This window comes from Mustela lutreola, chromosome 9 (genome assembly GCF_030435805.1).
Source record: "Mustela lutreola isolate mMusLut2 chromosome 9, mMusLut2.pri, whole genome shotgun sequence".
Taxonomy (NCBI): Eukaryota; Metazoa; Chordata; class Mammalia; order Carnivora; family Mustelidae; genus Mustela; species Mustela lutreola.
In genome coordinates, this window is record NC_081298.1 from 44,838,264 (window position 1) to 44,852,037 (window position 13,774).

The 13,774-nt window shown below is 45.7% G+C and overlaps 1 protein-coding gene across 5 annotated transcripts in view; it reads left to right on the forward strand.

Annotated features, from left to right (window-relative positions):
• Positions 1-13,774, forward strand: part of CFAP61 (cilia and flagella associated protein 61) — a 296,197-nt gene that overhangs the window by 273,710 nt on the left and 8,713 nt on the right. The window lies entirely within an intron of this gene.

Here is a 13,774-nt window from a genome sequence, read left to right on the forward strand (position 1 = left end):
ATTGTGTGTGTGAGAAGTAAGAACTGGGACTATGTTGGTTGTTGTTTTGTTTTTGTTGTTGTTGTTTTAAGTAGGCTCGCCACCCAGTGTGGGTCTTGAACTCACAAACCTGAGATCAAGGTTCGCATGTTCCACCAACTGAGCCAGCCAGGCACCCCACTGTTTGTCAAATTTTAATACTTGATTTTTGGAAACTGCAAACCTGAAAACGTAAGAGTGACAAAGTGAAGGAACAGTCTGTAGTTTCTCCTTATATCTGATAAAAGCCTCAGTCAAAAAAATAAATAAATAAACATGTTACTTAGAAAAGCCCGTTATGAAAGGGAATTATTCGTTTTTTCCAAGATTTTTTATTTACACGAGAGAGAGAGAGAGAGAGAGAGAGAGAGAGCATGAAAGAAAGAGCACGAGGGGGGAGGAGAGGGAGAAGCAGGCCTCCAATTTAGCAGGGAGCCCTGTGTGAGGCTCGATCCCAGGATCCCGGGATCATGACCTGAGCCGAAGGCAGATGCTTAACTGATTAAGCCACGCAGGCACCCATAAAAAAGAATTATTTTAAACATGTGTTAATTACTGAATTACTATAAATGTGTATTAAACGTGCTATATATTCTGTACCAGTGAGTGATATTTCTATTAAGCACTCTTTTAAAATTCAAAAGGGCAATTCATTTAACCAAAGGAAGAACGAGGCAGCACAATACCTTGTTTTTCTGGTGTTGGCTAGTTCTTGTGACCTCAGTCTCACAAAAGGTAATTCCACCTGGTTCCTTTGTTCCCCCAACCCTCGGACTTGCAGGGGCTTATATGTGCATATATACACTTTTTTTTCCCTTTTCCTACAGAAAATAGATAGGAAATGGCCATGGCCGTGAGCGTGGCTGAGTGGCTGAGTGGCCTAATGCTAGCCCGTGCTCTCTGCAGCCTAATTAAAGGAAAATGGTTGTGCTTTCTATGAAGAGAGACACAGAATAACAAGAGAGGGACACAGGAAGTGAAGCTGAGCACTTAGAGCTTTCCCTTTGCTGCAGCATTAAATGCTAACCTTGCCTCATACTCTTCGGCCTGAATTTATATAACAAATCAGTGTAAATAGCTAGACAACTTCCAGGGCACTAGACTTACTGTGCAAATTCAATTAACGCAGCCCCTAATAAACCAGCGATGTGCAAGGAAATGCCACAGATGGAACAAAAGGCCAGACGTGTAGCGCTGGATAGAGTAGACTCGTCCCCATGCTCAGACTGCGGTCACGGGTGGCACCCTAAGAGACTGCCAGACCCACTTGCTCGCTGTGGAGAAGGGTCCGGGCAGATGGCGTGGCCCCTGTGCTTTCACCAGTAAACTTAAATAGAAGGACAACTCTGAAGTATACAAAATCTACCCTCTTTCTATAAGAAGACAGGTTTGCTCTGGCAAGTTAGGCAAAAAGGCAGACAGGTCAGAAGACAATCTGGCCCAGCTGGGCCTTGACATGTCTGCACCTTGGCCACAGCCTGCTTTCCTGACCGCCATCTTGGTAACATCCCACGAGCCACTGAGTTCACCCCTTTTGTTTTAATTGCCTCCCTCTTCAAAATAAACCAGCAAAAGCAAGAAATTCCATCTTTCCTCTTTTTACTGAAGCTTCATCAGTTCAGACAAGAAAAAAATATATCGAGGCCTTGGTTTAACTGTTTTTATGTTATTTTTATTGATTCCCACAGAGCTCCTTAGTGTGTGACAAACATCATGAAGGCTTGTTATGAAGTCTCTCTTACCTTTGGTGCAGCTAAAATTCATGCTGCCATAAAACAGCAGCTAAAATAGTTAATGCAGATGCCCTTGAAGGTAGGAAAAGCAGTCCCCGAGGAGAAATTTGCAAAAGACTCTCTTCCAGTTAAACAACAATTATTTCGTCTCAAATTCATCCCAGAAAAATCTGAGGTAGCTTACACAAATATATACAATAAGATATAAGTAAGAACAATCATCATCACACGATACAAATGGAGCTATCTCCCTGTGCCGATCATAAAGCCAACCATGTTCACGGATCGGCTGCTCCCATTCTGACACTAAGTCTTTGAGGTAAGGAACCACCTTTTCCCCCATTGTACAGCTATGAAGACCGAGGCTGGGAGATGTGAAAGCTAACCAGCTTGAGATTACATAAGCAACAAGGGGCGCAACTGGGATAAAAAGAAAAAGGCATCGGGAAATGGGGAACTAGGGGCAGGACAGCTGCATGAGGCTGAGCTGCAGCGCAAAGGCTGGGTATTCAAGCACACAGGTCTTTGTGTAAAAACTCTCACGCTTGGCTTTGAGTTCCATCAAGGTCGAAATAAGGACGGAAATCTCATCAGTAGTTGGATTTTTAAGGACCACAAGATAAATGTATTGCTTTTTCTCAGGTGAAGCAGTTTCTCCTGGTCTAAGCATCCAGGACTCAGAAAAACAAATGGACAGCAGACAGATCTTCCAGATAAACCTCTATGAATTGTATTTCTGAAAACCAGCAGGACTCCAGTGGCAAGGGAGGCAGGGAGTCTGGGCGCTGTCCTCAGTACCAACCAGGTGCTGACACATAGTCAGACAAACATGCTCTGGGAATCTGTGTTCTTTGAAACACTATAAAGCCTGGGTGGCTCAGTGGGTTAAGCTGCTGCCTTTGGCTCAGGTCATGATCTCAGGGTCCTGGGATCAAGTCCTGCATCGGGCTCTCTGCTCAACAGAGAGCCTGCTTTCCTCTCTCTCTCTGCCAGCTTTCGGGAGATGGCTGACTTCCGCCCAACATTAGAATTTGGGTTTAAGTGCTCGTGCGTCGCAAACCATTTTTCTTTAAACACCCACATTGGTTGAGGCCAGGTCCAAATTGTGACAACAAATACATAGCCGATCTTTAGCAAGTGACAGTTACGACTGGTTATCAAATAACTAGTTGCTTTTGCCTTCAAAATCATTAATCTGACCTTTCCAGAGATGTCTCAAAGCAGGAAATTGACCAAATAGAGATTCTGGCAAAGTAAAGTTGGACAGGAAATATTTATAATCAGACTTCCATTTCAGGCTTTGGGGCTTGTTTGTTTGTTTTTGTCTGCTCCTGTGTAACTCCACTGCCCCAGAGATATGTAATATAACTTCTGAACAAAGCTAGGGTTAACTGGAAATACTTTTTGCTATGATTATTTTTAATTTTGTGTTGAAATGCACAAATCCACTTTCTTTCATGGGCAGAATAAAATTACCAGAATACAATCTTATACTCAAACACAAATTGTTCCCTGTTCTCTGCCTTTAAGCTTACTTGGGTTAGATGCAGGTGTGCAAGAAATAGCGGCTCTCCCAGGGGCTTGGAGGTGGGGGTCACATATGGAAAACACTTTGTGTGGGATGTTTTTATGATTGTTTAATTTGAATGTAGACTGATAGATACGCTCTAGTTCTGGAACATCAATTAAATAAATACATTCTCCCAATATTCATAAGCTTAATGGTAAGAAAAGATTTTTGTTCCATGCAGATGCTATGGAGTCTTTGGCTTATCATAGAAGACACAACATCCTTTCTCTCATTCCTCTTCAGAGACGGAATCCTGATTTATAGGATGTTACATTGTACTTAAAATAAATGGCAATGATTCCCAGCCTCCTCTGCAACCAAGGAAGCCATATGACCAATCTTTGGCCAGTAAGACATAAATAGAAGTGCTAGGTGAGATTTCTGGAATTGTCCCTAAAAGTGAGGGGAAGGGCCCTCTTTTTCTCTTTATCTATCTAAGAACATGTATGTGATGACTGGAGCTTGGCAGCCATTTTGCACCATGAGGCCAAATGCCCTATGCATAGTACTGTGCTCTGATGTCAGTGGAACCACCATGTCCATCCTGGACATTTCACCTAACCATTCTTTGTGTGAAAAAAAAGTACTTATTTAAAAAACTTTTACAACTGTAATCAAATTTAATCTTAGCTAATGCAGGGGATACAAATGAAATGAGGTGATTCAGAAAGTTGCTAGACAGGCTCCAAAATGAGCATAAAGAAATGAGATTTGGTTGTGGTGTTGTTCAGAACATGAACTTTGAGGTCGAGCAGAATAATGGTTAAGAGCTGGTTCATCCTCATTAATTGTGTGACTTTGGACAACATTTCTGAATCTATTTCTTCTTCTGTAAAGTGGACTGGCAAGTCCCACTTTAGAGGTCTAGAACTAAGTTGAAGAGAGATAATACACAGAAACTATTTAGCACAGTGTCCGTGGGTTTGCATCCCCAGAAGAATACAACAGCACCTTGCCATCAAGCTGTCATAAAAAGTGACTTGTCTTGGAGTGACTTGTCCCTGCCAGGTGGTATGTAAGCTACCTTAGGCAGTAGACACAACTTACTAATTATGGAATAATTTTAATAAGAATTAGAAAAACAGTACTAACACATCAAATCTGTGATTCCACAGATATCATGGCTTAGGACAAGGCAGAAGTAGTTATATCTTATTTTTTTTTAAGGGTAATCAATCTAAAGAAGATTTTTGAAGTAATGCATAATGTCCATGAAGAACTGATCGGTTCCCAAGTGACTAAAGGTTGGCAAACACTAGCCAAGAGAAGTGAACTTAGAAATGCAGTGGCAAAGAATTGATGGCAAATGGACAGCAGCTTCATCCTGCTGAGCTTCTCTCCAGCCTTGCCTTCCCACACTATGCCCCTCTGCTGCCTGCATGTGCCTCAGTTTCCCTTACACGATGCCACCCTCCCCGCGGGGTGTGCTTCTGGAGCAGGGATCACACTTGCATGGTGGTTCTCTCGGTGCCCAAAAAGTGTCTGTCTGTGATTGATTAGTGGCCAAGAATGACCTCTACCTTGCCACTTTATAGCTGTGGAAGTCAGGAGCCCTGGAAGATACTGGTTCCTGGAGGACAGAGAAAAGAGGGGAGAGAAAAGTACTCATGGGAGGACAGTGGGGAAGAAATGAGGACTCAGTTGAGCCAGCAGAGAACAGAGAGCCAGAGGAAAACAGGTGCTGGAAATAAAGAAACAGGACTTTGAAAGTCTTCACTGGACCTGTTAGGATGGATGGATGCAAGCATGCATGAACGGTGGCGAGGTGGGTGGAGGGATGGATGGAAGGATGGATGATCAGATGGACAGATGGATGGAAGAAAGGAAGTTAGGACAAAGAATGTGTTCTTAGCGCCTATACCAGCATGGCGAAGGAGATATGGGGCAGATGGCTTCTGAAAACATGTTTACAAGCCTGCCTTCACCTCACCCAGACCCCTTCACCAGGCTTTGCACACCACATGTCTTCTGTGGCCCTCAGGTGAGCAGTGATACCGGCCAGGCTGGCAATGACAGTGATGAGTCACAGGGGGCAACAGCTGTGTCTGGGTGCAACCACGATGACATACCCTGACATCTGTCACTTCATGCATTCTTAGACTATAAATGGGAGAGACGAGTTCTAGCAGCCAATGCTCCAGTCCATGCTACACAAGGCTGAGACTTGCTGTGGGCGTGACCTACAACTAGGCATTGTGGGAGCTGTCCGTCTATCCTCCTCCTTGAATCAAAGATGCTGTTGGTACAAGAAAGGACTTGGACAGTGAGAATTTCATTCTCTCAGGAAAGCCTGCAGCCCCCCACCCCTACCCCCTGTGCAGTTTCCCACAGGGAGAAAAGGCAACCCTTGGGTGAATTTCCAGCTTGAGCAAACTTCTGTGCGGGTGTGAGTAGCAGCTGGGGATTCACTTAATGAGTCTAAAAGCAAAAACTATTATCTCTCCAGAATAAAATTAGAAAGATTTTCATTTAAAAAAAAAAAAAAGAAGAAGAAAGAAAGAAAGAAAGAAAGGAAGGAAGAAAGGAAGGAAGGAAGAAAGAGAGAAAGAAAAAGATTGATCGATCTTGGAGAAAGGTAATGGATTTCTTCTCTGTCCACCTGCCTCCTTTTTCCTAACTATTGCGTGATTGAGCCATTTGAACCTCTGCGGGTAGGGAATGCAGCCTACCTCTTCTCCTTTTCTCCCCGCCTGCCAGGGAGGCCTTGCCTTGCAGTTAAGATCCAGGACTTGAAAGAACACCATCCTTTACCCACTGTAGTCTTTTCCCTTATACATGTTAGTCTTTTTCCTAAGGTCAGCAAATGCAGCTTCCTCCAGCCTGTCCTCTGGACTTCCTTTTCTCAGCATTCAGTGTAGCCACGGGCTCGGCTAGTTACCAGCTCCCCACCCAGCTTATATGATTTTGTCAATAAAATTGGCTGATTGACCAGTTGAGGATGAGCTCTGAGGAAGTCTGATCAACTGCTTAATGATTGGGCCATATCGATCAGGAATGGTTAATAGAGTTCCACAAGTTGACATTTCCTGGGGCTTCTGAGAAAAGTGTATCATTTGCAAAAGTGATGGAAAATTTAAGTCCCCCCAAAGAAGCCAGGCCAGTCATTGGCAAATTGACTAGAGACTGTAGTGTCTTCTGTTTGGGTCCTGGATAATTTGTGTAAACTTTTTCTCATGGCCAGATGTGTGCGTAGAAATGATTTGTGTGATATTAACACCCAAACCCACACAGCCACTGAGAAGTCACGTCGCTGCCGTGTTCCTACCTAACATTCCCTCCTCAAGATTTCTAGGCAGCCAGCTAGGAAGGTTACCTAGTAGCTCTGGTTAGTCTTTCTTTTTTGAACATAAACTGGGAAAGCAGTTAATATTTTCTCTCTTTTTTCTTTTTCTTTTTTCTTTTTTTAATTTGACAGACAGAGATCACAAGTGGACAGAGAGAGAGGAAGAAGCAGGCTCTCCGAGGAGCAGAGAGCCCGATGCAGGGCTAGATCCCAGGATCATGACCTGAGCCGAGGGCAGAGGCTTTAACCCAATGAGCCACCCAGGGACCCCAATATTTTCTTATTTTTAAAAGTTCAATAATTTTGAATAATTTCAGAATTATTATCAGGAGCTCCTAAGTGACTCAGTCGGTTAGGAAGCTGACTTTTGATTTTGGCTGAGGTCATGAGCTCAGGCTCATGGAATCAAGCCCCATGTCAGGCTCTGTGCTGAGGCATGGAGCCTGCTTGAGATTCTCTCTCTCTCCCTCCTCCCCTTCCCCCCTACTCACTCTGGCTTTCTCTCTCTCTCCAAATAAATAAATAAATAAATAAATAAATAAATAAATCAGTATTCATGGAAATAGAAGTTTCCTGAAAGCTGATCACTAATGCTGAGTATCCATAGCCCTCGGGGCGGTCGGTGCCAACCTGACCACAGCCTTGGCAAGGATTCCAGATGCTCCTCTCCTTCCTGTGGAGAAGGCAGGAAACCAAAGTACAGAATTCCTTCAGTTTGTGGGGAGAAAACTAGACCTACATCTTTTCATCCTTCTATCAAAAGGAGATCAGCTCAGTTTGACTCAATGTTCTTATCAATTGCAAAAGGAGTTTAGTTCAATTCCAAGCTTTTCTAATTTTAATAAGGAAGCCCGCTGTTTGTGTAGGATGGCTTAAAGGAAGCCCAAAGGGGTCTGTGCCACCCTCTATCATCTAAACAGGGTCCTAGCAGGTGGTGCAGAGGCTCTCTATAGAGAGGAGGGAGGGCAGCCTGAGGCGGACCCCTGCCCTCACCCGCAGGTGTCTTCGGAAACTTGGGCCCCACGGCTCCCTCCGTCTCCTTGGGACCAGCCGGATGCTGTGGGAACCCAGACCCCACAGTGAGTAAGAGAAAAGGACAAGTGCCAACTTCCCTGCAAGGTCAGAACTACCCCAGGCAGTGAAACCAGCGCAGAGAAAGCGAGTGGAAGCCCTTGGGGCAAGAATTAGCTTCAAAAAGGATGTTTGTGTTGGCCTCAAGCTTTGGACAGTACCAGGGAAGATGCAAATGTGGAGAAGGCTGCTCTGGGCTGCAGAGATGGCACAGAGCCCACCAGGCAGGAAGACCAGAGTGGAAGGTGTCCGGAGTGGGGCGGAGGAAGTGAGAATCTCAGGCCCTCCACAGAAAGGAGGCGGCAAAGGGAGCACTGGGCAACTGAGGCGCAGTCTGGATTGGGGAGAAACCTGAGCTGGAGACTCTGAGTGTGCGCCCTCAAGCTGTCAGCTCCCCACCGCTACTCGCCCTGAGCTTCCCCTCTCTACCCCCAGCCTGCAGATGAGGGACACGCAGGAGCTCTGTCACCTACAGGCCAGGGCGGAGAGGGAGTTGACCATGGCTTTCCAGTCCCCATGCCGATGAAGGGGTCAGCATAGGAGATGCTCAGTTGGGTGCCCCTGCCATTATGGCTGGCGGCTGGCGTTGTCCTTCCTATGCAGAATGGAAAGGGAAAAGGAATGCACACCTGTTTCATTCTTTCCCATAATGGGATTGTACTGGCCTTCTTTGAATAAAAATATTAGCCCCTGCTGGAGGGAATCAGGACTCAGATAGCCTGCTGTTGGGATGCTTTCACCCACCTGAGATGCTCTTGCCTGGGTAGGGTGTGCAAATTAACATTCTCAGCATCCTTCAACCACAACAAATCAGCTTCGGAAATTCTTAGGGAACAAACCTCACTCCAGCTTAACACGTGTGTTTGGTTTGGTTTGGTTTGGTTTGGTTTGGTCACAGGGCACGTGGATTTTTAGCAAGTAGATTATAATGCCTGCCTTTAAAAATCTCCCCTAAAAAGTAGAGCCCCCTGTGCATTATAGAAAAGAGAAATCCAAATTGCTTTCATCTTAAGCTGATGCCCACATGCAGCACTTTAGAAAACTCAGGCCCCACAGCCCTGCCTCTGAGGGGCGGCTGGGGAGTTGGAGAGGCATTGTGTTCTGTGATGGGAGAATATTACTCTGTTTGGAGAGAAATGCTGGAATATAAGGTTATTTAAAAAATTTTATAAAATTGTTACACAGCCCCATTTTCTCTTCAAGTCAATTTCCTAAAATGTTAATTTGCCCATGGTTCAGAGGGCGGGAGGGATGAATAGGCAGAACATAGGAACTTTTAGGGCCATGAAACTCTTCGGTATGACACTGCCGTGGTGGCTATATGACAGACCCATTTGTCAAACCCACAGAATGTGCACCGGGACAGACAAATGAACCTCAGTGTAAACTATAGACTTTAGTTAAGAATAATGTATCAGTAATGAAATGACTGGGTGGCTCAGTCATTCAGCCTCTGCCTTCCGCTCAGGTCATGCTCCCAGGGCCCTGGGACTGAGCCCTGCATCAGGATCCCTGCTCGGTGGGAAGCCTGCTTCTCCGTTTCCCACCCACCCTGCTTATGTCCCCTCTCTCGCTGTCTCTCTCTCTGTCACTGTCACATAAATAAAATCTTTAAAAAAAAAAAAAAAAGAACAATGTATCAATACTGGTTCATCAACTGGAAGGAACTGGAACAAATGTGCCTTACCCATCATGCAAGGGGTTAAGAGGAGAAACCGAGGGCGGGGCCAATGTATGGGAACTCTGCATTTCTGCTCTCACTTTTTCTGTACACCTAAATCTGCTCTAAAAATAAAACGTATTCATTAAAACATGTTAATTTGCCAGAAGCAAACAAGGTCTGGGGGAGTATGGAAGTGGCTTATAGAGAGAGACAGAGCTACTTGGGGCTAAGAATGTAAAATGACCAAGCACCACAGCCCATAACGGGAACAAAGGGACAGGGGTCTTCATCATAGTGGCTGCTCTGAGGTCATCTGGTGAGCCCTTAAAAATCACTACCAGAAGAAGCAGTTTCTGTAAGCACTGGGGAGGAACCTTGCAAATGAGATTCTTCTCCGGGTAGATTTTTGAGTACACTTTTTCCTCTCTTAATCAAAGGGACTATTGGAAACTGCAGATTATCTGCTAGTCATTTTCTTCTTAAATCCCATTCATTTCTGCATTCCATCTGATCAGAGTTGAAATCACCTTCCATGATCTCAGGGTTCTGTGATCGAGTCCCACATCTGGCACCCTGCTCGGCGGAGAGTCTGCTTCTCCCTCTGCCCCTTTCTCCCCCGCTTGTGCTCTCTCTCTCTCAAATAAATAAATAAAAATCTTTAAAAAAAAAAAAAAAAAAAAAAAGGAATGGATGACCTTCCAGTGGGACTTCTGTTCAGGGGTCCACCCGAGTCTAAAATCATTGTTTTAACCCCAGGCTAAGGATGTCACTTCATGCATCTTTAGCTTGATCCGGGTGGCAGGCTGTGAGAATCTGATGGCACAGACAGGTGTGCAGAAGCTGGTCTCCACGCAGGGTAGGGGCCCACACACTCCTCCTCTTGCTGGTGCACCAGCTCTCTCCCCCTGCCCCCATGCGGCAGGAGCCTTAGCATTTCATGACCCCATGTCCATCGCATGAAGCTGCACTCAAACTGAGAAGGAGCCTTCGGAAGTCAGCCGACTGGTTTGGCTTCTAGGGTGTTTCTTTTCATTACTACACTTAGCGTTAATGGAACCCAGGAGTTCTTTCTTGAGAGAGAAAGAAAAGCCATAGAGACTTCTTAAACCTTTCCCTTTTATAAGTAAAAATGGCTGTCACAGATGAATTCCAGGAATATAGGTAACAAATAGTTCGCTACAGGGATTGTCACCTTCTGGAGCAGGATCCCAAATTGTTTTCTGATGGGAGACAATGGTAGGAAGTGTGAGAGAAATAAGATTTCAGGTCTCCCAGACCACTGGTCTGCAGCTGTTCGAGGTACTGTGATAAGACCAGAAGTCATCAAATGCCCAGGTGCCCTTTCTGCTGGACACTGGTATGAGAGTCATGGAGAGTTTCAAAGGCAGCAAAGAAAAACTTTGCAAAAATACCCAACTTCCTCTACGTGCCTCCCCTCCGTCCTCCCCCTACGCCACCCTCCCTCGCGTCAGGGACTGTACAGAGCGGCTTAGCAACTGCATTTTCGGAAGATGAAGGATCATGGGTTTCTCCAGCCAGTAGTGTTCGGCTCTGTGGACAGAGGCTAATAGAATGTGGGCATTAGACGGTGGGTGGGCTGGGACCTTCTGGAAGTGGAGTTTCCTCAGAGTTCTCTCTATAAAGCAGACGGGGGGGGAGGGCATGGAGCAAAGATGTTGTGTGGGACCTGGGTTATGGGCACAGGGCCGTGCCAGGCTGAGAAAGGCAGAGAGACTAAGGATGTGGCACCTAGAAGGATGTGGCTGTAGACCCTGAGATCAAAAGGGTGGAAACACACTGGAAAAATTTAAAAGGGTTCATTGGTGGGGCCCTCACTTAAGCTTCCAACTCTCGATTTCAGCTCAGGTCATGATCTCAGGGCTCTGGGATCGAGTCTGAAGTCAGGATTCACGCTCAGTGGGGAGTCAGCTTGAGATTCTCTCTCCTGCCTCTCTCTCTCTCCCTCTGCCCTCCGCCCCCGCTCTGGTCAATGGATAAATAAATAAATAAATAAATAAATAAATAAAAGATTTTAAAAATATACAAAGGAACCCATTGGTTCCTCACTTAGGAACATCCAAAATTCCCTGAAGTAGGGACCATCCAGGCAAGGCTGTGCATTAGTGTCTGGACATAGGCTACAATCGATATTTTGATCCAGAAAGCTACTCTTCCAAGACGTGTCAAAACATCACCCCTCTGGGCTCATCCTCTCTGAGGTGGCTAGCTGGGCACCAATGCCATTGCTCCAGGAATTAGATGGAGGTTGGACGTTGGCCAGGGTTTGTAGGGGCCCAGAACCCCGGCCAGAACTCCCATCAATTCAGCTCCACTCACTACAAATTAGGTGGCCTCGAGCAATTCCAGAGGCAAGCAGATTTCCTCCAGCAAATTTCCACAAAGTGCCCTTCCGACACCCTCAGCCTTGTTTGCTGTGGGGCTTAGCAAGACCATCCCGAAATCCTGGTTTCACCTATGTCTTTCCCTCTCTTCCCAGCAAGGCTCTCTTTTTCATAATATTGCCCGTCTTGGGGCACTTTACCGAGTTGTCACCTCTTAATTTGGCAGAACTTGCCTCTGTCCTAACGGAAGACCGATCAGGGCCTGGCAGTATATAATGTACTCGGGTGACGTGCATTCATTCATTCGTGGAGCTCTGGGAGATACCTGTCGCTTGCAAGTGCTGAGCTAGATGGCCACAGAGTGATGACAGTGGTCCCCGCTTACCGGAGGGAATATCTTCCAAGACCCCCAGTGGATGCCTAAAGCCAGGGGTGGTACTGAGCCCTGCATACACTGGCTTTTTCTACACACACATAACTACGATAGAGTTTAATTTATAAACTAGGCATAGTAAGAGATTAACAGCAATGACAAATAATAACAGAACACTTACAGCCATCTACTTAATAAAAGGTATGTGCATGTGGTCTCTATCGAAATGTTATCATGCTGTAATCGTCCTCCTTGTGATGACGGGAGATGCCCGCATGACCAGGTGAAGGGACGTGAAGGGAGCGGGCGTTAAGACATAGTGTGAGGCTACTGCTGGCCTTCTGACGACACGTCAGGACGGGATCCCCTGCTTCCAGACCACAGCTCATCTCGTGGTGACTGAAACCACGGAAAGTGAAATCACAGATATGGGGAGACTACTATACAGCATAGTCCGGACTGGACTCCTTCCCCTGGGAGCATCCTTCCCGCCCATCCCGTCCTGAGCTCACCCCTTACCACTCCCCCTCTTCTCTCCACTCTGCCTTCCTGAGTGCTCTGCACATGCACTCCTGCCTCCAGAATTTTGCACCTGCTGTTCCCTCTCTCTGGAAAGCTCTTTCCCCAGATCTCTGCGTGACTCCCTCTCTCCCTCCCCTCGGGTCTTTACTCCCTGAGCCTTCCTTTGTCCCCCCCCCCCAACATCTTTGTCTGACTTGTGTTTTTTTTCCTAAGCAGTTCTCATTATCTAACACGCTATATATTCACTCACTATTCATCACTTGAATGGAAGCTTCCCAGTGGCAGGATGCATGTCTCTTTTGGTTCCTACTGTTTCCTCTGCACCCAGAACAGTGCTGGGCACTGGTGAATGTTCAATAAATATTAGTGGAATTAATAGTTGAACGAATAACAACAAAGGAGGTAATTAAGCATGAAATTTGGTCACATTCTGGCCAAGGAAATAGGTGATAGGTAATAACTGATCTAGCTTAGTGCCATGCTTAGCGTAGCACAGACTTGTCATGATGCTTGTCCTTTGTGGCCTCAGCGGTCCCTGGGACTCATCACCTCTTCTCTAAGAATTAACTTTAAGTCTGGGGAAACAGAAGGTGCTCGTTTGCACGTGGGCCCGTTTTTTCTTCCCCTGTATGCACACATGACATCCATTAGCCGTAATGGGCATGACAAACACATCCAGAAAAGAGGGAAACACACATGACCGGTGTGTCCCCAGCACTGAAGAAGTGAGGTTTCTGGTTCCCAGACACCTGGCGTTAAGATAAAGTAAGAGTTAAAATACCAATAAATGTGCTTGGTCCTCCAAGAATGCATCAGATTTTCAGAGATCGCCTGGAAATAGAGGAGGACCTTATTGTTCTCCGGGTAAGAAAGCATTTATTCAAACAGTTTTCAGTGAAGAGTTAGCCAATATAAACACCAAAAGAGCTGCTCTCCTAAAAAGAGATTCAATTAAGCATCAGTGCAATTGTACGGAGACCATGTTGAACACCGAGGTGGCCTGTTTTTCTGGTCATTATTAATCCTGAGATCTTAATGATGCACAACGTTTGTGTCATTGTCTACCCAAATGTAATTTGTTTATGCAGCAGTTCAGCTAATCCTGCAATCTGTTTTTCTCAAATGAGGGCAGATAATGGAGACACCGTTCTTTACAAGTCTTCAGGCTTTTAAATTCTGATAAAATCAGGATTCTTCGC